Source organism: Oenanthe melanoleuca, chromosome 7 (genome assembly GCF_029582105.1).
Source record: "Oenanthe melanoleuca isolate GR-GAL-2019-014 chromosome 7, OMel1.0, whole genome shotgun sequence".
Taxonomy (NCBI): Eukaryota; Metazoa; Chordata; class Aves; order Passeriformes; family Muscicapidae; genus Oenanthe; species Oenanthe melanoleuca.
The window spans coordinates 6,990,445-7,006,866 of record NC_079341.1 but is presented as its reverse complement, the minus strand read 5'-3'; the positions used below and the strand labels follow the sequence as shown (position 1 = coordinate 7,006,866).

Sequence of the window (16,422 nt, the reverse complement as noted above, 5' to 3'; positions counted from 1 at the left end):
CCTACAACAGCAAATCCACAGAACAGCCTGATTTAGCATTTAAGCCACAGGGAATGTTCAGGGGAGCACTGGCAGCGAGGTAGCAAAGCTATCTGCATGAACAAAGCAAACATTCTGATCTCAGGGATTCAGGAGATACTAGGAAAGAAATTACTTCCAAATGTATTGACAGATCTATCTGCATGCTTAGTTACATTCTGAAGGTAAGAGAACCAAAGAGAATATTGTTAGGTAGCTATGAAGAGGCACTGTGTGTTCTAACAGGGGCAGTATTGTTTTCTCGTTTCTGGATTACAACCTGAGTCTCTAAAGGAGCTTATCCCTTCAAAAATTAGATTACAGTAAGGCAAAGGCAATGGGGAAAACATTTATTTGTGCCCAATTATCATATTATTATGCAACAACTCTATTAAGTCATGAACTAATGATTTTTTGCCTCCTCCCAAGAGCTGATGTACTCAGAACACATAATCATCTTCTGCCATGCATTCCACCATCGATAATAACTAAAAATTCTAAGGGACCTGCAGCTCCTTTGAGCAGGTGGATTGTCAGCTCTCAGTGTTCTTGGTCTCTAGGAAAAAATGACAGAATTAGAATCCTGATACAAACCATACTAGGTAAGACAAAATTTAAGTGTTAAAGTAGTTTCCCTCTGGTTCTCTTTCAAGCTATGTCAGTTCTCCAGTTCAAGCTGAAGCTGTCCTTTAATTAATTCAGCTGGTAGTTCTAATTATGTTCTTATGACATGTTCAAGCAATACACTCTTGAGGGATTATCTCAAGAGAAAAACTAATTCTATAATTGTAATACAAATTCCAGTTTATTGTATTTGACCTCTCAAGTGCTTCATTTAAATCTCCCGATTATGACTTTTAGAGCATCCAGCAATGTTTACAAACAACGTTTATAAACTGCTACTGAACCATGAAATGTAACCTTGTCTACAGGCAATAGACTAGCTAATTATAATGAGTTTACAAAGAAAATTCTGAAACGGCACATCAGGTGAGTGTTTTGCAGAACAGCACACAATCTTTGAGCTCTAGAAAAACCCTCGAAAAGGCTACAAAGTTACCTCCAAAGGAGGCAGTACAAATCAGTAGTTTATACAGTATCTCCTCTTGTTTACTCCATCTTCCTTCTTGCTGGTCCTCCAGTAGTAGATTTCCCATGAGATTTAAAATGCTTTAAACAGAACATTGTATCACAGTTCACTGTTGCAATATTTTTAATTTCTGTACTCATCACTCAAGACACACCCAATGACGAGATGCTAACTTCTCAGGCAACCAGAGTTGTACTTGTTTCTGCTTATTTCCAGTCCCCTTTTGTTGATATTCCTGCCACTGTAGCTCTACTCAAAGTATAAATCAAAGTTCTCCCTTGCATCCTTCAATTCTGTGCCATAACACCAGGCTTTTAATCCCTAAATCACTCACTTTAGACGAGCCATTCATGTAGACATACGCCTTTAATGAGATCTATAATCACTAATGCGTTCATACACTTAACACGCATCCCAGAAAAGCATATGGCTAATAATCATGAAATTATTTCCCCATTGTTTTGTTGTTTCTAAGTTCATGTGGATAATCTCCAGATATTTGAAGTTGTAACTGACATACTACTACATGACAAATCAGCCAAGTAAATCTACAACTAGGAGGCAAAACTTACTGTTCATTCTGAAATGACCATGAAATTAGAAACTTGACCTTCAAAAAGATAATTTTTCTTGAATTGTTTTGTCTTGTTTTGATTAACACTTTAAGTGGCTCTAAAGTACTGTTAATCCCCACAACAACAAAAGTATCACTCCTTATGTGTTCATCTAACATACAGGGGAAGAAAACCACAGAAAATAATTTCTAAAAGAAGTATTCACATAATACACAAATATAGATGCTTATTTATATGTATATTGAATAAATCAAATGTATTGTTATAATATTTTATGTGAACCTCTGCACATTCAAAGCACTTTCATAATCACCTTCATGTATGCCTTGCTTAGTTACATCTTAGTTACGATAACTTTTTCTTTCCATAAAGATAACTTTTTAAGAACTTGCAACTGCAACAGAACTGTAGGAACTGAAGAGTTTAAAAGTTGCTATTTAAATTAGAAATCTAATAAGTGTCTAAGTTATACATTAAAAATAAAATAAAATAAAAAAGACCCTAGACATCTATTTCTTCGGAAGGGAACCAATTCCTTTGTATGAAGAATACAATTAACCTTTACGGGCCTTTGATTGACTCTCGGTGCCCCCTAATAAATGAGAAGGACAGTGAAATTAAATGAGCAACATACTTATTCACGTTCCTCCAACTGTCATACAACTTTTGAATCCTCTCAAACTGAGAATTTCTCCCTGAATCTCCCTCCCCGACTCCAAGTCGGAGCTGTGGTCCCTGCTCAGATTTCTCTCTATTCGCACGATGATCCAGCAAACTCCTCCAGCACTCCACCCTCCCGACACACGCGGAGTTAAAATTAACTTGGTGGTTTGGGTTTGGTTACGAGCCGAAGATCCTCCCTTGTCCAACTGAGCGCTCAGCAGCCCCAGCGGCGAGCTCGGCTGCCACGGCGGAGCCTCACGAGGAAAACAAAACCCCGTCTCGGATAAAGGCTTTACTGTACTTACAACGGGCAAAAAACCCAACCCCGAATGAAAGGCATCTCGTTATTCGCATCTAGTTGACATTCCCAAAGCCCTGCGCGGGTGTCCGAGAGCCCCGGGTCCGTGCGGTGCCGCTGCGGGGAGCGCGGACCCGCGGGAGCGGCACCGCCGCGCAGGTGAGGCGGGACCGCGGCAGCGAAGAGCTGCCCCGGGCCAGCCCAGCCCCGGTACCCGCGCCAAGTTCCCCGCCGACGGCAGAGCGGGACGGCGGAGCCCGGGGCAGCGCTGCCGCGATCAACAGGCGCTCAGACCCCCGTCCCTCCGTCCGTGCCTCCCTCGCCCCTCGGCACTGCGGTGCCGCCGCGTACCTGTGGGGATGGAGCAGCCCGTCCCGCCGCCGCTCCGCGCCGCTCCCGGCGCCCGCTCCGGCCACGGCCGCCCCGAAAGTTTCCTGACGTCAGCGCGGGCGGGCTGCACGGACCCCGCCCGCTGCCGGGCCGGGCCGCCGCCGCTGCTCCCGGGCTCCCCCTGCCTCCCGCCGGCACAGCCCGGGCTGGGCAGCAGGCTGCGAGCCGGGGGAGGAGGCGTGAAGAGCAGGCAGCGCTTGAGGAAGCGAGGAACGCGGTATTGTAGCTCTGCATTCCTCAAGGAAGCATCTCCTAAAGAAAACATAGAAGACACATTTGCAGTTATCTTGGTCAAAGCCGCAATGAATTTTGTAGGGTAGAGGTACACAACATCACACTGACTTCGGATAAAGTCGGTGGCACGCACTCCCCTTTAAAATCTGCTTTAGAAACACCAGACTGGTGTAATCCAATATATTTTTATGGAAGTCATGGTATGTGCAAGTTAGGAACAAAGCATTTCCTGTTGAAAGGCCAGAAATTAACGTCTGCCATATTTCTTTTATTCCTGATGGATTTCTGCCATCATACTACCAATGCGTATGTAGTGTCTGTGGAAAGGCAGGAAACTCATCTATTATTCCGCCCTGATAATTTTTTCTTAACAGTACACAAAAGATACCTTTCATATTACATTAATCAGTAGACAAACCTCGAGAATAGCCATTTAGAGAGCAGACAAAAACTTGTCACTGAAATCAAAGCAAAGGCGTTTTGTCTGCAGCAGGTGTATTCTTGTTTCAAAGACAAGATGGAAAAGAGTTCAGAGTGGCAGTTTATGGTCCAGAATGGAAAAATCATGACAGGAAAAAAAAAAAAAAAAAAAAAAAAAAAGGTAGAAGTCAGGAGCAAGCAGTTTTTAAAATCAGTAAGTTCTAGATAATTACATGCATAATTATGAAACATATAAAATTTAATTAGTGTGGCTACCTTTTCCATTCATGACTAAACTAAAAACCAAAACCAATTGAACTCCAAAATAGGTCCCATAAAGCCCATGTAAATTGGTAGCTTGCCTGCTCTAGACATCACAAAACTGCTGAAATTTGCCATCAGTTTAGTCTCTCAAATAAAGGAAACAAATACTAAATTTTCATATGGTTCCAGAGTTATTTGTAAACTTCAGCAGGAAACTAACAAGCTAAATTCCAAAATATAAATAGAAAATGAACTCTGAGAAAGAAGAAAAATGGAAAACACTTGGGGAAAATGTATTAACTTTATATTCTAAATAACATCAAATCCAGGAATTGTTTTCAGCTACCGTTTTCATATACTAAATCTTAAATACTTTATGTAGGACAATAAAAAACCCAAACAAGAAAAAAAAAATACCCCTTCTAAACCTGTCTACTGCAACATTAAGACAGTTGAAGGAAAATCTGAGGAATCTGAGCAAAACACATTTCAGTCACAGATGACACAATAACCAACAGAAATAAACTTTTTTTTTTGACTGTTGTTGTTACTGACAGCTATTCCCATACACCTTCCTACAGCATCTTGTTGGAGCTGACAACTGCATTGCATGCATCTCCTCAGCCATTTGTCCCTGTCAGAAACAGTGACAGGGAGAATGGGAAGAGAGATAATTGAGGAATTATGTGAAATCATTGAAGAAAAGTAAAAGTAAACTGCTATGCAGAACCTTATTTTTTAGAGTTTCTCAAAGATACACACACAAACTCATCTAGCACAAGGTGCACACTTAAAGTTGGGATAAAAAAATTTAGGCTTCAATTGGTCGTTTTTCATGTAAGTGTTTTTTAAGGCAACAAGGCAGTTCATGCAGTGCTTCCTTAGGCAAAACAGCAGTTCTTTTCAGTGTCAGGAAGCAACTTTATCTATTTGGCATTCCACAACATACATCCAAAATTGGTTTTTGGTTCAGATCGTAAACAAGTGCTCAGCCTTGTTGTATAAGTGTACCAAATTTACTTTGATTAGACAAGCTCAGCTGTCATCTGCAAAGAGAGCACATTCTAGACAAAGAGAAAATATAGTAATTATGTAGTTGTTGAGACAGACAACTGGCACCATCACCAATCTCATTAAAAACTTTTTGTACCTTCTCTCAGGCAGCTCCACACAGCACCGACTCCTTCCCTCTACAAGTTTCCTTCATGACTGGCTAACCCCAAACTATTCCTTACCCTGCCTGTCCTTTGCACAACCATGCATCCCTTCCTCCTCCCAGCACAGCCAGCAGACTCTATCCCAAACTGCAGCAAACTCTGGGTTTCAAACTCCAACTCACTCTCAACTAACTGCCCTCACTCTTTTATAACCCACATCCTCACTGGGCAGGCAAGGCTGTCTCCACTCCTCAGCAATCAGTACAGCTGTAATTCATTGAGGAAAATTGCATTCTGCACTATCCTTACAAACTATTCTCCCATAAGGCAACGTTTTGCCAATTGAAATACATGAGTTTTTCAAAGGTGATGCAGAAAAAAAGTAAAATTAAGGGCACTTTAAGTTGTTTTTTTCTGGCACCATAGCAGATTCTACATCAGAGGAAGCTGAAAATAAATTATTATGCAGGAATGGGGTTTTTTATTTACTGGGTATTCTGAAGTACAGTATGCTTGATGAAGTCAGGCTAGATTTTTTTCTAAAATCAAGTTATACCGTTTTAAATGCAATAAAATTACATGTATAGAATATATTAGTTAGGAAAGGACATTTTTCAAAATCCCTTCTGCATGCAAAATTTTTTCTAAACGAAAGTGAGACATTTTATAACACAAGAGACAAATACTCAGTAGATTGGAAGCTTTCTAGTACTTCTGTGATATATTTTTGACATAATCTGTACTGAAATGCTTAAATAAAAGGAATGTAGAGCAAATCTATTTTCAACTTAAATTTGCTGCATAGTATTTGAAGGGAAGAGAAGAAAATGTGACATCTTTCTTCTATGGTCATGTTTTTTTCCCATCAACAGTGGTAACCTCAGGGTGGAATGAGGACATTATTTGAGAGGAAAAGTAGAGCAAAAAACATTTGAACTCTCATATTAATACCTATTCCTCTTAGTTTTTAATTGATGTGGTTCATAAAGCAAAAGACTGAGAGCAAAAGAACCAAATCCTGCCTTGCTTAGTAGTCTGGATCCCCCACAATCCAAGTGGACAAATTCAGGTCATTACTGAGATTATCACACTTGTGTGTAGCAGAGAAGTTGAGCAAAGAACTGGGCACAAGAGAAATGAAAAGAGGATACTCAGAGAAAAAAAAAAAAAAATCTATTTCAGAAACACATGGAACAGTTTGGGTTGGAAAGGACCCTAAAGATCATCCAGTCCCAATCCCCTGCCATGAGCAGAGACCTTTCACTATGTCAGGATGCTCAAAGCCCCATCCAGACCAACCCTGAACACTTCCAAATCTGCAGCACTCACAGTTTCTCTGTGCATTTTATTCCGGTGTCTCACAAGCCTCAGAATTTCCTCCTAATATCTAATCAACACCTGCCCCTTTCAGCTGGGAGCCATACCCCTTTGTCCTGTCACTTTATGTCCTTATGAAATGTCCCCTCCACTTTCAGGCTTGCACCCTAGTCCCTACATGAATGGTCTGGTTCTGTTGTTCTCGAGACTGTAAAAAGATGCTGATGACTGGGTAGAAATCAGAGGACAAGCAAAAGCAATAGAATCAGAAATATTTTAGAGCTGTAGCTATGCTGATATCAAAGAATAAATACTGACCCCTTGTACTGATTTTACAGAAAATAGTTACTACAGAAAACAGAGTTTAAAGAATTGCACCAATTACAAAACCTGAGAAATTTCCCCACCCTTCTGAACAGTCTCACCTCTCACAGACCAAAAGCTACCTAACATTACTGTGCAAGGAAATGAAACAAGAAACCAAAACAACCCCTGTTCAGTCCTTTTTATGAAGAACAATGCCAGATAAGTTATTCTATTTAACTTGTAGCTCCTTTAATGCTGTTATGGTTGTACAGCGTACATGCCCATTTAAAATTTTTCTCTCCTTGCCAAAAGAACTGTAAATTGCCACATTGTAAACAGATATAAGAATCTGAAATTGATATTAATGATCTTAGACTATAACAACAACAAGAAGCCTCTGAATTTCAGCAAAGGGAAGGACATTAGCACTGTGATCATTTTAGGCATCACAGATGGCAAAGGCCAGAAGGACCTGAGTAGCCTGCCAATTATTTGCCTTATCTATAGACTTCACCAAGCACATAACAAGGCTACAGTTGGTCAGATCATCAGAGCAGATGCCAGTGTCTTTAAGGCAGCTGTATAGTATCCTATCTTCTGAATTTTCACTTTGATTTGACAAAATAAAATCCTCTTTTGGGTAAGGATTTATGACAGAGGCTTATATACATTAGAAAATATGATATGGAGACAGTTAGGAAAGAGGGAAAATATGAGTAGATGTCTGTCCTAGCTTTATTAACTAGGAATGTAGTCATGTTTCAAAGATGAGAAGAGTTATTCACTCAAAACCACAATATTTCTTGTGTTTCTCTTATGTTCCCATTTATTAAAACATTCTTGCCCGATATTTGACAGTTTTTTCTGCTTGTTATGCTGTTACTCATTTTTCCCATTTCTGTGAATCTTTAAGAGCAGAAAGAACTATTACATTAGTTTGATTTGGTAGGTGCCATAGGCTACACAATTTTAACCAGATGTCTTAACTATAGAGTTGTTAGAGCCCATTCAGGGCCTGAGGAAACAAGTACTAAATGGATGAGAAAAACAAGCTGTTGACAATGTTCAAGTGCAGGTGGTGGTGACTGATTTACTGCTGCTCATTGCAAACCTGAGCTGGCTATCACTGTGTAATAACAACATACATAAAGAAGGTCCTTTATTTCATACCTACTAGAGTTTTCATCCCAAAGGCTGTCAGACTCTGTAGCCCTGAAGCTTTTTCTGGGAGTATGTGACATTAAAACTATTGTAGTCACTCCTACAAAATATTTCCAAAATAGAAAAGCAATATTCTATGTAGAACTTCTCATTAATTAATGTTGGTTATAAACCTTCCATCAAAAAACCAAGAGAAAACAGAGACATTGGCACTTCATTCTAAAGTTTTGAGAAAAGCAAGAAGCAATAGAGAATTTCCATTAAAAACTAAAATATTCCTTGCACAGAAAAAGAGTAGGAAATATTTATTTTGATTTTTTTTTTATGAGCCAGTAATCCTTTGAAGTGTGGTAGAACATCTACTTCTGAAAATATTTGAATGGTCTAAGTTGCTTAGTCTATGACAAAAAACTTAGAACACTAAGAAAGCCTGAAAAACTAACCGTGCCACTAACTTATGATAGAAAGAATCAAAGAAACTGTTACTCTTCTTTACACTGCACATGGACCTAAGTTTTTAAAAATAATACTTATAGTATTTGAAAAAAAAAATGCAACAAAAATTTACAAAATGGTGTTTAAACTATAGAAAAATTTCAAGTTAGCTCCCACAGAACTCACAAGGATTTTTCCTGTGGACTTCATAAAGGTCAATATATTAATAAAATATTTGTACAAGAGTAAAACCTCAATCAAGAAAGTTTATTTTCAGGCCTACTAATTGGCAGAATGTTGGAAGGAGATCTGGAAGAATCCCTAAGCCCCTGACATAAACACTACAGTATCTATCAGCAGGTAAATTGGAAAGTGAAATCTTCAAAGTTTAGTAAAATAGCCTAGATAAGGCCTCACAAAACATAAGCATTATTTGGAGCTTTTAATCAAGATCAAATCGGTATTTTATATACATGTGTCATAATCCAAACTTTCCTTTCTTGTCCCTATCTAATACTTACTTTACTGAAGACTGGATGTAGATGCATATGAAATTAAGGCTGAGTTTACTTATTCACATTAGATACAAATTACCTTATATATGAGCCTTGGTGATGGACAACAGAAGTGCTACATGCATTTAATATGCACATTAAAAACCCTTGGATTAATTTTCATGTATAACTGAAAAGTTACAAGGAAAGAAATTTGATAATACGTTTAAAAGGCTAGGGGAAGTATATGAAAGCTGAAAGCAGCATGGTATTAATACTGTATCAAAGAACATAACAATGCAAAAAGAAATAAAGGCCTGATATACACCACATTTCTGTGATGTGTAGGAGAAAGAATAAACATCCAATTAGAACTACCTTGTAGCTGACAGTTTGGAGTGTAATGAATTATCAGCATTTTTTGTGCTCTGCACAAATGAACCTACTTTCTTTGTAGTCAGCTGTACCATCATTTTTAAGCCCACTGCTCTCATCATTGGTCATAAATACCAGCCAAAATCATGACATTTCTTGCTCACTTATTTTTCACAGAAAACACATTATTCACAAAATTTTAGCACTGTAAATATTTTTACGTATGCTCTCTATTCTGGAATATATCTGTCTAGAAAAAGAGTGTCATTAGTCTCTTCCTGTGGCAGTCCCATCTAAGAATCCTCAGTAAATTTCAGACAATGAATTTGTCTTTTTAGGTGAAACAACATGAGGAAGCATCAGTTTGGAGTTTGGGATTGCTAACTGCCAGAATCTGCTATAGACTTCCCGGCACAAACAGGTGTCTTCAAGCAAGGAGAACAGAACATCAAACCTTTTAGTGGAAAGCAACCCCCTGAGCTAGCATCTGCAAATAGATGGAACAACCTTGCTCAGATATTTGAATCAACTTCTGTGTTTTCCTCTGGGCTTCTTAGGTACTCTTCTTGAATTACAGGAGTGTAACCGAATTATTCTTTAGTTTGTAACTGATACATGTGATTTATGAACACATTCATGAGTCTTCATTACTTTCACAAAGCACAAATAGACACATTTCCATAGCTATCAGACCATCAAAGCTTTGTGTTATTCTCTGCCAAACACTTCAAAACCATACTTTCTTTCCATTTCCTTGGTAGGTATCTTACATCATTTTCCCTGGGTTTTTCCTTTAATAGCAATCCTTCTTTTTTATGCTTTAAATGAAAAGCACCTGAGCCTGTACATAGCTTGTAAGTGGACTTTAATGTTGCAGGAAAAATTCAGCTCTTGTCTAAAAGGTAATAGTGCATTCTATAAAACAGAGCAACAGGTGTGAAGAATTTGTGCAATTCAGAGAACATTAAAAGATACCTGCAAATCCATTGACCGATACTGAGCTGAACTCTCTCTGTATTGTTTGTCTTGGAATTGTTACTCTTGTAGAACTACACTGTGGTCTTTTATGCCCTGCCTTCAGTAATGGACAAGGCAGTCCCTTGGTTAGCACCATCCATGTGCCACAAGTGGAGGTTGAAAACTGCTTTCCCTTTATCAGATGCAGTTAGCATTTTAGTTCTGCTGATGGCAATGATCTTCAGATGCTTTTCATTAAAACAAAGAATGATAATGAGTAAACATTTCCCAGAATTTGGGCCATATGTGAGACTATATCTGAAAGATCTATTGCTTAAAACTAATCTGAAACTGCTCAGGCAAAAAGCCCAGCTGAGCTTTCAAAAGAAATGCCAAGGAGAGTGTATTTAAGTTTATATTACACAGAGTGCAATATTTTCTGGTAAAGTTCAAAAATTGCCGTTGATGAAGCAGCATTTTAATGCTGTGATAAGAACTCATTCAAGATGAACCCAAACTCCATCCAGAGCTCCTACATCCCCCTAGTGACTATTTAACATTCAGCACACCTCAGAGTGGAGTCTAAGCATCCCTTTGAAAGCAATAACTGTTCTAATTTGTAAAGGTTTATGTTATTATTGTATTACTTTCAAAAAAGTCATGGGTGCCTACCTGTTGAATAAAGAGGAAACAGTTCACAGAACTATGGCAGTGCAATGTGTGGCTGGGCAAAACAGAGCTGTTTATTATAACCATCCAAAAGGCAACAGGGATGTGCAGTTCTGGGTGCTGCACCTTGAAACCTCCCTTCACCTAAGGACATGAAGGGAGAAAAACTTGTCTTTAACTTTGGTTTTATGATGCCATCAGTTATCAGTCATTAGCCTTCTGCAATGATAAGGTATTTTTCCAACCACCCACTTCTTGCTTGGTAAAGCATAGGGAATAAATTAATCTTTGCACGCTAATGGTTCCTGCTATCAGCTTAGCAATTGATCCTTAGAGCTGAGTAACAAGCGTGCTTTCACACTCCCACACAGGTGGGTGGAGTGGCTCTCTGCTGTTCACTGCTCATTTCAATACCTCCGGGTAGCCAATCCCACCATGTCAATAAGCAAGTAAACAGCTTATTTGTTCCACCAAGCAAAAGATAGCCTCAGTAACAAAACTAGGAATAAAGTTCCTAAGGAAAACATCCAAAAGTAAAATGTCCATCTATCTCCTTTCCTCTCTTTCACTCAGCTTTTCTAAAGAATGTCTTTGCTGTAGAAACAAGGCAGATGACTCAGCATGATATTTTATCTTCCTTTGATCTCTTTTCAGAGTCTTTCAGCTTTTCATATTCAAGAAAAACTAATGTACCCATACTATGGCAAGTAATTTTAGATTAGTATTTGGCCAATATTAGCAACACAAAGCAGCAATGCCCTGAAAAACCTCCTACCATCCCAATTACAATCTCTTCTCTACTTTACCAAAGCTTAAGGATGTCTGCTAGGACAATACAATTGTCTTCACCAATGACATCAGACAAAATAAGCTTCCCTGAAGGTGTACTTTCTCCTAGCTTCCTATAATAATTTATCTCTCTGCTTCTGCCTCTAACTTAAAATAATTTCAAATAATTCCTGTTGTCAATGCCTCTAAGTTGTTTTTCATTTTTTTTTTTTTTTTTTTGTTTGTTTGTTTGTTTTTTTGTTGTTTTTTTTTTTTTCTTTTCATATCCTAATTTGCTTGTTGTTCAGCTGAAACCAGTGCTGGCTATTTCTGCTTCAGTTTGTTTCTGGTCAAAAGTTGTTTTTTTCTTACTTCTTTTTCTTTTATTCTTCAGTTAGAAATAATTAAATATTGACCTTTAATTGTTAATAAGTTATCTTGCTTGCTTGGGGATCCCCTCAGTCTTGTGTTCACACATCACAACACAAACCAACTTCTCAGCATCCAGCACTGACTAGACCTGAGCTCTGAGAGATCACAGCACCAGAGCATCTTGTGCATGGTCAGATGACAATAAGTGATCAGACCAATTGCTGACTGCTCCCCAGGACCTCTGTATTCCAAGTAGAGACACATGTACCTGCTTCTCTGTTTGCTGGAGAAGCCTCACACATGCTCAATATCAACAGGAGGAGCTCAACTGGTTCTGGAGTTAACTTGCAAGCTCACTCCTGCCATTTTACAAGTGTCCAGGTTTATCCAGAATCCAATTCCTGTTGAGATTCAGCCTCAGCAGCTTCTGGATATCAGACCTCCTTGTGTTCTCTGCTAAATGCTGATCAGTTTTGCTTTTCTATATGTCTGAAGGGCACAAGATTTCAGGGGAGTTTTAGATTGAGTATTAGTAAAAGGCTCTTCCCCCAGAGGGTGGTTGGGCACTGAGCAGGTTTCCCAGGGAAGAGGTCACAGAACCACGCCTGACAGAGTTCCAGAAACTTTTGGGCAGTGCTCTCAGGTGAATGGTGGGATCTTTGTAGTGTTCTATGCAGGGATGGAAGCTAGACTTTGGTGATCCTTGTGGGTATGTTCCAACCCAGGATATTCTATAATTCTTCAATTGCAAGAGAGAGGCCTTTTTTAAAAATTTAAACTACAACAGAAGAAATCTGCAACCACTTGGCAACCAACATACCAAGAAGTAAACATACAGCACAGATTAAATGTTGCTATGAGATGAATGCCAAATTCACAGTTTCAGCAAACATCTGCCTTTAATCTATACTGCTCATTAGGTGGAAGTATTGCATGCTTGAGATTAGTTATTGTAAATAATACTGAAATACATTCAACATGGATACATTTCTCCTGTATTAATGTGAGAACTGAAAGGAAACAAAAACAAAAAATTAAAAGTTGCTTGGCTGAAATTGAAGATATGCACAAAGGATTGAAGAAAACTATGCAATTCCTAGGATAATTCCTGAGTGCAAAAAGCATTTTATAGGATGACTGTTATTCAGCCTTAAAAACTTGCTTCTTACCTTTTCTTCTGCTGAGCTGTTTGTGTGGCCTCTTTACAAGCTTAGATACACATTTTGTATGTCTAAAGGAGCACCTTAGAAGTAAGAGAGCTCATTTTTTCTTTTTCAGCTTGCCTATTTGAGAGCAGGGTCTTAAAAATGACTGATTAGGACAACTAGAGAGAACAAACTCCAACTGAGAGAGACAAGAAACAGATTAAGATTTCAGGAGCTGTTTAAATCAGCTGTAGCTTGACAGAAGTCATATGTTGCAATCACACTGTACTGTGGGATATTTATTAACCTCTTCCATGAAAAGCAAATTACTCCAGTTTTAGTTTTGCCCTTGATCTGATATCACACTTTGTTTAAACAGATGCCTAAGGAATGCAGGGTTGGCTTCTCTACATGAAATGCAAATGAACAAATTTTTTGGTATTAGCTGCAAAGTCAATGATACAAGTTATCTATTCAAATGAGGGCGACAAATGAAGGGGTTTTTAAAGTTATTATTTTTAGGTTTAAAACCATCAATTCAGCTATGAACACCTCACTTTCTACCACTTTCTTCCTTTGTTCTTTTCAAACAATAATCTTTTCTAATCATTAATGTGACATTTTGCAGGATTTAATTAGTTCTTTTCTCCTCAGAAATACTGTTTCTCAGTGTACACCCACAATCATACTTATTTTAGAGAACTCGTAGCATATAAATTATATTTTTAAAGCAAATTTTAACATTCATTATTATCTTCTTTGATATCTAGCAAGCATACACTTACTTCAAAAGAATCTCCAAAGAGATAAAGTTCCAAAGAAAATCTCTCATATTAAATGCAAATTAACACAAGAATTGATAGCATTTTTTATATATAACTTCACAGTTATGCAGAAGTACAGCAAGAGTTAACTAGCCAGATGAAACCAAGGGTTGACTCATGTAGGTATTTAGGATTTTCAAACTCAAACTGAAACTGCAAAAATACATACAGAAATAAGGAAGAAATAAGCAAAAAACCAGCAAAAGTCAAAATCCTTGTTCTTGCTGAAATGGGAGCAGAAATAGCCTTTTCTTTCAGCCACTTGTTACCACGGCTGGTTGCTCTCTTGCAGTCTGAAATCTGGTTATGCCATATGCCAGCAAACCGGGTGAAGGAGACCTCTTGCACAGCTGACAGCAAAAGAGCAAAATACACTGCCAGCAATAAATGAAGTCTTAGTGTGGCTCAAAAGGAATTTTATGAATGTATGTATACAAAAATAGAGAGTAGAGGGGACTCTGAAAAAAGACAGTGTTAAGAAGAGGAAACAATGACAACAGAAGTAACAGTAGACCCAAAGAGAAGAGACATAAAACAGATTGGATTCACAAGGAGACACTTTGCCTGTGGTTTATGCATTGACTGTTTGCTCTCAGAGATCACTTGAGCAAAGATCTCAACTTCAGCAGCAAAATAAATTGATGTTCCCCTCCCTGAAAATTATTAATCCTTCTCATTAAAAAAAGAGGGGTGTATTTGAGAGGAGGATATCAGCTCACCTTTATGATTTTTCTTGTACTAATCTTGCCTTTTATGCCATACCCAACATTGTCCTAATCCAAGTTCTGGAACTGGGTAGTGAAGACCACTTAACACCTGCCCTGCAATTTCATCATTGCTTCCTACTCTTCCCATACATTATGTAGTATGAGTTTTTGAAATCACAGCCTTAAAATATAATAATGGAGAGCAAGAGAAGAAACATTATAGGTTAGTGTGATTTTCATAACGAAAAATGATAGCAGTGTTTGTGAACCTGAATCTAGGAAATAACATCACATATCACTGCATCTGTCTGTTCATCATGGATCTTGCTATACTACACAATGCCAAAGAAGATGCAATTGTTCAAAGATTCATTGATACATTCAAAAAGGCACAGCTATTTTTGTCATATATTTTCTATTGCAGTTTTATTGTTTTGGGGACATCTTTAGTGTCAATACAATTGTGCCATTTTATTAAAGAGGATGGTTGATGAATGTCTCCTTTTTGAAATCAACACCAGCTGGATTTCATGTCCTACTTGCAGTGCATAAAGACTCTATGTGTTCAGCATGTGAGTAGAAGAACACAGAGGTTCTGTTGTCTATTTATTTTTCTTATGTGGCAAAGAGAAAAAAGCATTATAAAAACAATAATGGGGGAAAAAGGGAACAGGAGAAACATAGTGGCTTTAAAGTTTCAAGTTTGAAGAAAGTAATATCAATAGCAGTCAAAATTACTGCTTAAATCTGTGTATTCAATTCCAAAAAAAACTTTTCACATTTAACTGAAGTATAGTAAAACAGACACAAAGTGTCCAGAATCACAAGTTTAAACAGCTGTTTTCAGAAAGAGGAGATTTACTTTGCTGCAAAAATATTTTTGTTTGAGGAAAGGAAAAATTCCAGAATAAAAAAAGATCACGGTTGCCAGTTGGCAGTTTAAGTAACAATTGCTTTGATGTCCTTGGTTAGGAAACATTAATGAAAATATCTAGAAGGAAATATGTAGCTTGTATTGATACCCATGAATGGATAAGACCTTCCCAAACTTCCTCGTTTTATCATACAAAGCCAATCTTTCAGCCAGCTCTATTGAAGAAACCTGATAGGAACAAAAGCAGAGCATTCTGCTAAAAAGCACCCCAAAATCTCAGATTCATATTAGAAACACGAGCCTGAAAAAATATCTATTCCATCCCCCAATTGTAAGGTGTATATTTAGAACAGAAAATAAGATAGACACCTCTAAGCTATTTTTAAAAATAAATTATCGTTGGGGTTTTTTTCCCCTCCATATCTTGGTTTGCATTAAACCAACAGACCTGGCAATGTATTATCTTCTATGCAAGGATACTCCAGATCAGGAAAAAAACTTCCAGTATCAAGAAGGCATTATTTTCTCCTTCTTTAATTCATAACACATACAAAATCATAGGAAAGGGAGTAACAGACATTTGGTAGAAGGAAAAAAAAAAACCCCAACTTTCATATAATTAAAATTATTTGAAGTATTTAGAGGTTGATAGGCTCAGTTGCATTGGGTTTTTAATTAAACTTGCTGTGTAACACTAATTATTTCTAAGAGCTGGGAGCTATAGAAAGCTGACCTTTCAGACCAAATCTGATTTAAGAGTACAAATTGACTAATATTATACTATCACGTTATGTTAGGAATTTGTTATTAGCTAGGACAAAGTGTACTCCTGGATGTGTATTTTCACAACTCTGAGTTTGATTTTGTGTTCTGCAACAAATTTTAAATAATGAGACTGTCAACCAGAAC

The 16,422-nt window shown here is 37.9% G+C and overlaps 1 protein-coding gene across 4 annotated transcripts in view; it reads right to left on the bottom strand.

The window, feature by feature from the left end:
* GULP1 (GULP PTB domain containing engulfment adaptor 1) overlaps window positions 1–3,089 on the bottom strand; it is a 135,927-nt gene extending 132,838 nt beyond the window's left edge. For 2 of the 4 annotated variants that reach the window (XM_056496500.1, XM_056496502.1), the window contains exon 1: window positions 2,996–3,089. The gene's annotated coding sequence lies outside the window, so the exon portion shown is untranslated. The remainder of the gene's footprint in view (window positions 1–2,995) is intronic. The other 2 variants (XM_056496503.1, XM_056496504.1) reach the window with 2 other exon arrangements.
* Window positions 3,090–16,422: the final 13,333 nt, after the last annotated feature.